The following is a 7,972-nucleotide window of genomic DNA, read 5'->3' on the forward strand; positions in this document are numbered from 1 at the left end:
GATGCTGAATTACTGATGTCTTGAAAGAGCTAGTAGCCTAGTGCCCAAAAATGAGTCCTTCCTACCAACGGAAGTGCAAAGTAGTGTTAATGTCATATAGTCTGCTACACTGTACCCTCTTGTGTTTGCCCTGTGCGTTCACCCACATTTGCAAAAGCACTGATATGGTTTATCGCTACAACCGTGCTGGTATGACTACTGGTAATGCGGTACAGAGAAAAAATCTTGCCGGCACTCCACCTGCAGAACAAGTTTGAAAGAAAGAAAAAACTGTGGCTAGAACGAACACAACACCGGTGACTGGTGTTGTTCTACGGTCTACGCGGCTGCTTGCGCGGCTTGGGCATCTGATGAAAAGTTAGAAAGCAGACTAGGAACTGAAGCGCATTAGTACTGCTTATAGGAATATAATGGGCTAATGGCGCACACGAAAGGAAGAAGAATATGGTGCGCACTGTGGGAAAGAAAAAAACGCTGTAGAAGGACCTGGAAGCGATCGTCATGAAAATTTGTTGGTACTCTGAGCTCACAAGAAACATCTTTTGAACAGTTGACTGATGAAAAGCAGTCGCCTACTGAAGTGCTCCACCTGTCAAGAGCCAATAGCCCAATACCAATACCTCTCACCAGAGTCACAGTCATAGCACCGAGCCACAGAGGGCATATACGCCTTTGCGAGAGGTCCGGTCCGTCCACGCTGCAAATGCCCATCTCCCCGGATGTCCTCGCGGGTCGTGGACCATCCGCGGACGCAAGCAGAAGCAGATCAGCACGCATCGCATCGCATCAGTTCATCTCACCATCCCCACGCCCAGCTAGCCGACCACGCACCACACACCTGTCTCGGCCTCTCGTCCGGAAAAGCAGGGCGGAGAAAAGAGAAACACGCGCCACACTTGGCACGACGGGCGGTCCCCGGGTCCCGGCGCAGCCGCAGGGGCTGGGCCCCGTCACGACACGAGCGGCGAGAGCACATCAGACGCTCCGACCCTCACCCCCTGTGCTGCCCCGGCTGCCCGGCGGCCGGCGAGGTGCCCATACTATACAGCGACGGCTGCCAACCAGAGCCCCTGTGGTGGTACGTGTCACGGCCCGGCCGGCGGACGCGCAGGCATTCAAAGACGACCTGACGCATCAGGATGAGGCTGCTGATCCGCGGTTCGCCGCTTTCTTTGTACTGTAGCTCTAGACAGCCGCTGAGCTGTGGCTGCGCGAGGGACGGGTACCACGTGCCCCACGAGGTTGGCGGGGCGGGTGAGGTCACGTCTTGCGGTGGTTGCTTCGGCGACAAGAGTTCATTCATCGTGTGCGCTCGTCCTGTGTGTAGACGACAGGTGTGGGGCGAGCAGGAGCGCCACCTGGTCGATTGGAGTTCCTAGTTTTATCCATCCACAAGCAGTTCTTGAACTGCAGGTTGAACTGGTTAACCGTCGTCCGTCGACGTGTTGGGATGGGAATTTATTTTTTGAAAGAGACCGTGTTGGTATATGGGGTTGGAGTGGATCTTTTTGAAGGAGGTGTGAGAGCATGCATGCATATATCCAACCAAATGATCTGAGAAAGAAGAAGAAAAAACAGAGCGAACAGAGACACTCTCTGGTGTCTCTTGTGCAAGACACGGCTGAGCAACGTGCACCAAGACAGCAGAGACGGCAAAAATAGTCCATGAGATTAGCGGTGTCTCATTGCTTCGTATGCAACGAAGCAGCAACTGCATCTAATCCTAAACGGGCACCAATCATGCACCGTGTTGGGCGTTGTAGCAGCAGAGCAGAACTTGTGAACTCTCATGTTTGATTAGATAGATAGATGTCAAATCTTGCCATGCTACACGTTGTAGTTTTCAGGCACACGCGTTCTGTTTTTATATCGTAACCGTAGCTTATCAAACTTTCTTATCCGTATGGCTTCACGTGTCATTGATTTATCTTGTTGTCAGAGTTTGTCAAAAAAATGGGATGGCCATTTTATATTTATTATTGATGGCAGCCACACTCTACTAATATTAGTTAGGGACAATTATCTATTTGGCACTGAAACAAATCAGTGTTTCGTATTTGGCATTCGAAAATTTGAACTTTCTTATCTGACATCAAGTTGAAATTTCCTTACTAAATGGCACTGCCGTCCATTTAGGACCGTAACGGTGTCCAGTGACTGGCAAAAAGACATAAATACCTTTGTCGGCCGCCACTGTCTCCCTGTCTCTATCGCGCTCGACTCGGCCGCCACTGTTGCAGTTCCTCTCTCGAACGACTCGGCTGCCGCGGTCGCAGCTGTGTCCATGCCCACCGCCCGATCCGCTCCGCGCAGCCACGTCCTACGCGTCCGCCGCAGTCGTCCCCTCGCGTTCACCTCCCACGTGCGCCCGCATGGGCCGCCGCCGGTGGTGGCACCCTACCTTAGCATGTGCGCCCCGCCGCACACGCCGCTGGCCTACGGACTCACCGCAGCGGCTGGCCGGAGCTCTGCTGCTGCTCGGCGGCGCTTCGCACGAGCTCGGAGCGAGAGCGAGAGAGCAGAGAAGACCAAGAAGAAGCTGCTCGCCTGCGTGCTGCGCGCTGCCACCGGACGAGAAGGCAGCCGCGCCATGGCCGGTGAGCGCGCGCGAGCAGGCCGCCACGCTGCTGCCGGGCAAGCGCGCGAGCGAGCTGCCGAGCTGCCGCCGGTCTCGCGCGCAGGGGCCAGGACGGCCTTGCCGGCAACCGGAGCTGGCGTCGGCGTCAGTGGTGGTGTAGCTGATGAACCGGAGGCCCTTGAGGGCGCGCCGGGCCCCGGACCACGACCGGTTCAGGAGGCGCGCCTGGACGCACCGCGCGCTCGCGGGCTGCCTAAAGAGCCACACCAACCAACCAAGCAAGCTCTCACAACTAGCTACACTAAAGAGCTTGACAACTAGTTTGCGGTAATGTAAAGAGAGTGATAAAGAAGGTTATACCGCCGTGTAGATGAAGGAACCAATCAATCACAAGAATGAATAACAATAAAGACCAATCACCTCGGAATCAATGATGAACACAATGATTTTTTACCGAGGTTCACTTGCTTGCCGGCAAGCTAGTCCTCGTTGTGGCGATTCACTCACTTGGAGGTTCACGCGCTAATTGGCTTCACAGGCCAAACCCTCAATAGGGTGCCGCACAACCAACACAAGATGAGGATCACATAAGCCATGAACAATCCACTAGAGTACGTTTTGGCTCTCCGCCGAGGAAAGGTCAAGAACCCCTCATAATTACCATGATCAGAGCCGGAGATAATGACCAACCTCCGCTCGATGATCCTCGTTGCTCCAAGCCGTCTAGGTGGCGGCAACCACCAAGAGTAATAAGCGAATCTCACAGCGAAATACGAACACCAAGTGCCTCTAGATGCAAACACTCAAGCAATGCACTTGGATCCTCTCCCAATCTCACAAGATGATGAATCAATGATGGAGATGAGTAGGAGGGCTTTGGCTAAGCTCATAAGGTTTCTATGTCAATGCAAATGGCCAAGAGAGTGAGCTTGAGCTGGCCATGGGGTTTAAATAGAAGCCCCCACGAAATAGAGCCGTTGTACCCCTTCACTGGGTACAGCGCGGGGTGACCGGACGCTCCGTTCCGATCGACCGGACGCTGGCCTTCAGCGTCCGGTCACGTGATTCACGCCACGTGTCCCCCGCTTCAAATACTGTTCGCTCGATCCCAACGGTTAAGAGATGACCGGACGCGTCAGTTAGAAAGTGACCGGACGCTGGACCTCAGCGTCCGGTCATTTCTAGTAAGGTTCCAAACGCTAATTTTCACGACCGGACGCGTCCGGTCATGCCCGATCGGACTCACCCAGCGTCCGGTCATTCAACGTCTCCTCTGTGCACCTCATGTTAGCGTACGTCAGCACTGACCGGACGCACCCTGCCAGCGTCCAGTCGCAAAGCGACCCAGCGTCCGGTCGTTTGACCGACGCCAGCGTCTTCACTCATATATCTGACCGGACGCACCGGTCCAACCGTGGCCAGCATTCGATCACTCCTAGTGACCTCCGTCTTTTCTGTCTAGGGCACCGGTGGCACCATCGGACTGTCCGCACTCTATGGGCGGACACTCCGCCGGTGGAGTCTCTTACCCTTGCTCCCAAACTTCACCACCCTTGATCAAATGTGCCAACCACCAAGTGTATCACCTTGTGCACATGTGTTAGCATATTTTCACAAACATTTTCAAGGTGTTAGCACTCCACTAGATCCTAAATGCATATGCAATGAGTTAGAGCATCTGGTGACACTTTGATAACCGCATTCCGATACGAGTTTCACTCCTCTTATTAGTACGGCTATCAATCCTAAATGTGATCATACTCTCTAAGTGTTTTGATCATCAAAATAAAATAGCTTCTATGGTTTATACCTTTGCCTTGAGCTTTTTGTTTTTCTCTTTCTTCTTTCCAAGTCCAAGCACTTGATCATAATCATGGTATCATCATCATCATGCTATGATCTTCATTTGCTCAATCACTTGGAGTGTGCTACCTATCTCATGATTACTTGATAAACTAGGTTAGCACTTAGGGTTTCATCAATTCACCAAAACCAAACTAGAGCTTTCAGAATCACCCTCCATTTGAAATTTCTCACTTTCATAAACTTCATAATCATCATAAATGGCTGATCTCCTGACTCTTTGAGACCTTCTAGGGGCCTCGCTAGATGATGTTTGTTCTATTTGAGGCTGTTGTTGCTCTTCCTCATGTGTGACAACGAGTTCTTAGGGATCCTAAAAGACAGGTTCCTCATGCTCATTTATTGTTGCCACAGAAGAACTAACAACATGTGTTGTTACTACAATGTCTTGCACTGTTGGTACAGCAACAACAGGTAGTGTGAAGAATGGTTCCTGAACCATAGGAGTGGGCGCGTATACCCGCTTCTCTTCAAAACTAATTTTACGCGCTACCATGCTCCCCCTGATCATATCATCCTTCAAGAAGACAACATGTCTTGTTTCTATAAACTTTGTTTGTCTGTCAGGACAATAGAAGCGATAACCTTTTGACTTTTCTAAATAACCAATGAAATGGCAGCTGACTATCTTGGAGTCGAGTTTCCCTATGTTTGGGTTAAATACTTTTGCCTCAGTAGGACAACCTCACATACATAAATAGTTTAGTGAGGGTTCATTTCCTGTTCATAACTCATACGGTGTTTTGGGCACCGACTTATTTGGCACTCAATTAAGAATATAAATGGCGGTTTTTAACGCCTCCATCCATAAACTTATCGGTAAGGTATAATATCTTATCATGCTTCTCACCATATCTATTAAGGTACGGTTATGTCTTTCAGTTACTCCGTTCTGCTAAGACTCGCCTGGTGTAGAATACTGGGCTACTATGCTATTTTTCTGTAAGAACCTTGCAAAGGGTCTAAGAACTTAGCCATATGGGGTGTATCGACCGTAGTACTCTCCCCCACGGTCGGACCTTACTACCTTAATCTTTAAGTTGTGCTGATTTTCTACTTCAGCCTTAAATATCTTAAATTTATTCAATGCTTCTGATCTTTCTTCAATTGGATAAATATAGCTAAAACGAGAATAGTCATCTGTGAATGCTATAAATGAATCATAACCATACACACACTTCATAGGAAAAGGACCACAGATGTCTGTGTGGATTATTTCTAAAATTCTTGTGCTTCATTTGGCATCTTTCTTTATTTTCTTAACATATTTTCCTTTTATGCAATCTATGTATTGTTCTAAATTTGAAAATTCTTAAGACGGAAGAATTGATTTCTTAAGCAATTGTTCTATTCTCCCCCTCGAAATATAGCCTAAACAACAATGCCATAATTTCGAAGATACATTATGTACTCTCTTCCGCTTATTTGTTGCATTCATAGACGAGGAAGCATTCTCATTATCAGTACTTACATCATTCATATTCTCATAAAGTGATAATAAATAAAGATTGTCTTGTCGGAAGGCAAGACCAACACATTTATTATTATAAACAATCCGATATTTGTCATTACCAAAATGACAATCATATCCATCGTCATCTAAATGTGACACTTATTAAGTTTCTTCACAAAGAGGGTACAAATAGAACATCTGAAAGCTTAAGTAGAAAACCATCAACTAATTCTAGAGAAAGATCTCCAATGACTTCAACTTGAGCTTCAACTCCATTTGCAACTTTAATTCTTCTTTGTCCTCTTTGTAGGGTCCTTCTCGTACGGAATCTCTGTAATTAATTTGCAATATGAATAGTTGCACCTGAATCAATCCGTCAAGTAGATTTTGCATAACCTAAATACAGGGATTCATCTATGAATATAATGAAATTCTCACCTCTCTTCAGCAGGCTCTTCAGAAAGTCTAGATAATCTCTCTGATAGTGTCCATGCTTCTTGCACCATTTACACTGATTATTCTTAATTTGAGCATTGAAGTTCTTCTGATGGTGCTCAGTCTGAGGGGCTTTCCCTTGAGGTTTGACTTTCTTATTGAAGTTCTTTTTCTTGTCCTTGATAAGGTTAGCAGAGTCACCCTGTAAGGACTTCAGCCTTTCCTCTTCATGAACACACATTGCGATGAGCTTTTCTATGTCCCTCTTGTCGGGCTGTATGTTGTAGTTAACAACAAATGTTTCATATTCCTTTGGCAATGAAGCAAAAACCAAATGAATCAGGAACTCATCCTTGAGCTCCAAATCCATTGGTTTTAGCTTTGAAGCCGTGTTGCTCATCTTCAAAATGTGCTCTCTGATACCGCCACCAGTGTATTTCTCATTGAACAATTTCTTAATCAATGTACTAGCATAAGCCTTGGAAGAGCCAGTGAACTGACTCTCCACTTTCTTAATGTACTCAGTGGCGGTATCACAGTCTGGGATAGATCCCCTTATAGCATCTAAAATAGTGGACTTGGCCACCATCAAGCACTTGCGGTTCGACATGTCCCACTTCTTGCGCTCGAGATCATACTTCATGCGCACTTCTACATGATCTCGTTGCCAAGCAGTGAAATCAACATCTGACTCATTTTCTTCCCTCACCAGGTCCACTGGCTCAATAGGACACGGGAGGTGAGCGCTAAGTCATTCTCGGACAGCGCAAGTGCAAGCTCATACTTCTCTCGCCATACCCTGTAATTGCCCCCTTCTAGAGGTGGTATATGTGAAACGAATGCCATTGGGTTGAGTCCTGAAAAACATCGTCAGAGATAGTGAGAAAATATATCATTATAATTGCATGCTTTAATTTAACGTTGGTCAAAATTAAAACATACAATATTCTTATACACTAATTCTACATCACCGTTGGACAGAAATAGAATTAATGCATGGAAAACTTATGATTAAACATTATAATATTGCTATTATGAACGTTTGTCAGAAAAATAATAATATTATAATTTACTGATTAAAATTGACTACTCATCAAATTAAATTCTCCCGTTGGTTCGAATTTAATTAGAAGATTATTAACTTTAACAATGCAGCGGAAGCATGAAAAAAATCATTATCTATTTTCCAGAAGCATTAAACTTTTCTCAACTATTCTCTGAAAAATTATCCCGTTGGTTCAAATTTTAACAGAGATATTGAACTAGACAAATATCATCAAAATTGCTTCTGAAAAAATAAAACTTAAACTCGTAAAAACACGGTTCATGTGGCCCAAACAAGGTGAAACAGTGAATTCTGGCCTGGCCTGTTTCTGTTCTCGCGCGCGCTGTGCTTCCTAGGCCGCAACCTAGGCCTGGGCCGGTAAAGACGGCAGCCGCGCGTGCCCGCCTAGGTCGAAACTCGGTCCAGTGAATTTGATTCGTTCATCCAGATCCGACGGTCGCGCGCGCGGTTCGGTCGATATAAAAGCCGATGCCGCGGCGACCTCGGTGAAACCCTAGCCCATTCTCCGCTGCCCTTTATCTCTCTTCGCCTCACTCCGTTCTCTCCTCAGCGCAGCAGCAGCGAGCAACCGAGCGAA

At 47.1% G+C, this 7,972-nt stretch overlaps 1 pseudogene; it reads right to left on the minus strand.

Annotated features, from left to right (window-relative positions):
* Window positions 1–6,178: 6,178 nt before the first annotated feature.
* On the minus strand, window positions 6,179–7,175 carry LOC136460113 (uncharacterized; annotated as a pseudogene).
* Between the last annotated feature and the right edge of the window lie 797 nt (window positions 7,176–7,972).

Source organism: Miscanthus floridulus, chromosome 6, assembly GCF_019320115.1.
Source record: "Miscanthus floridulus cultivar M001 chromosome 6, ASM1932011v1, whole genome shotgun sequence".
Classification (NCBI taxonomy): Eukaryota; Viridiplantae; Streptophyta; class Magnoliopsida; order Poales; family Poaceae; genus Miscanthus; species Miscanthus floridulus.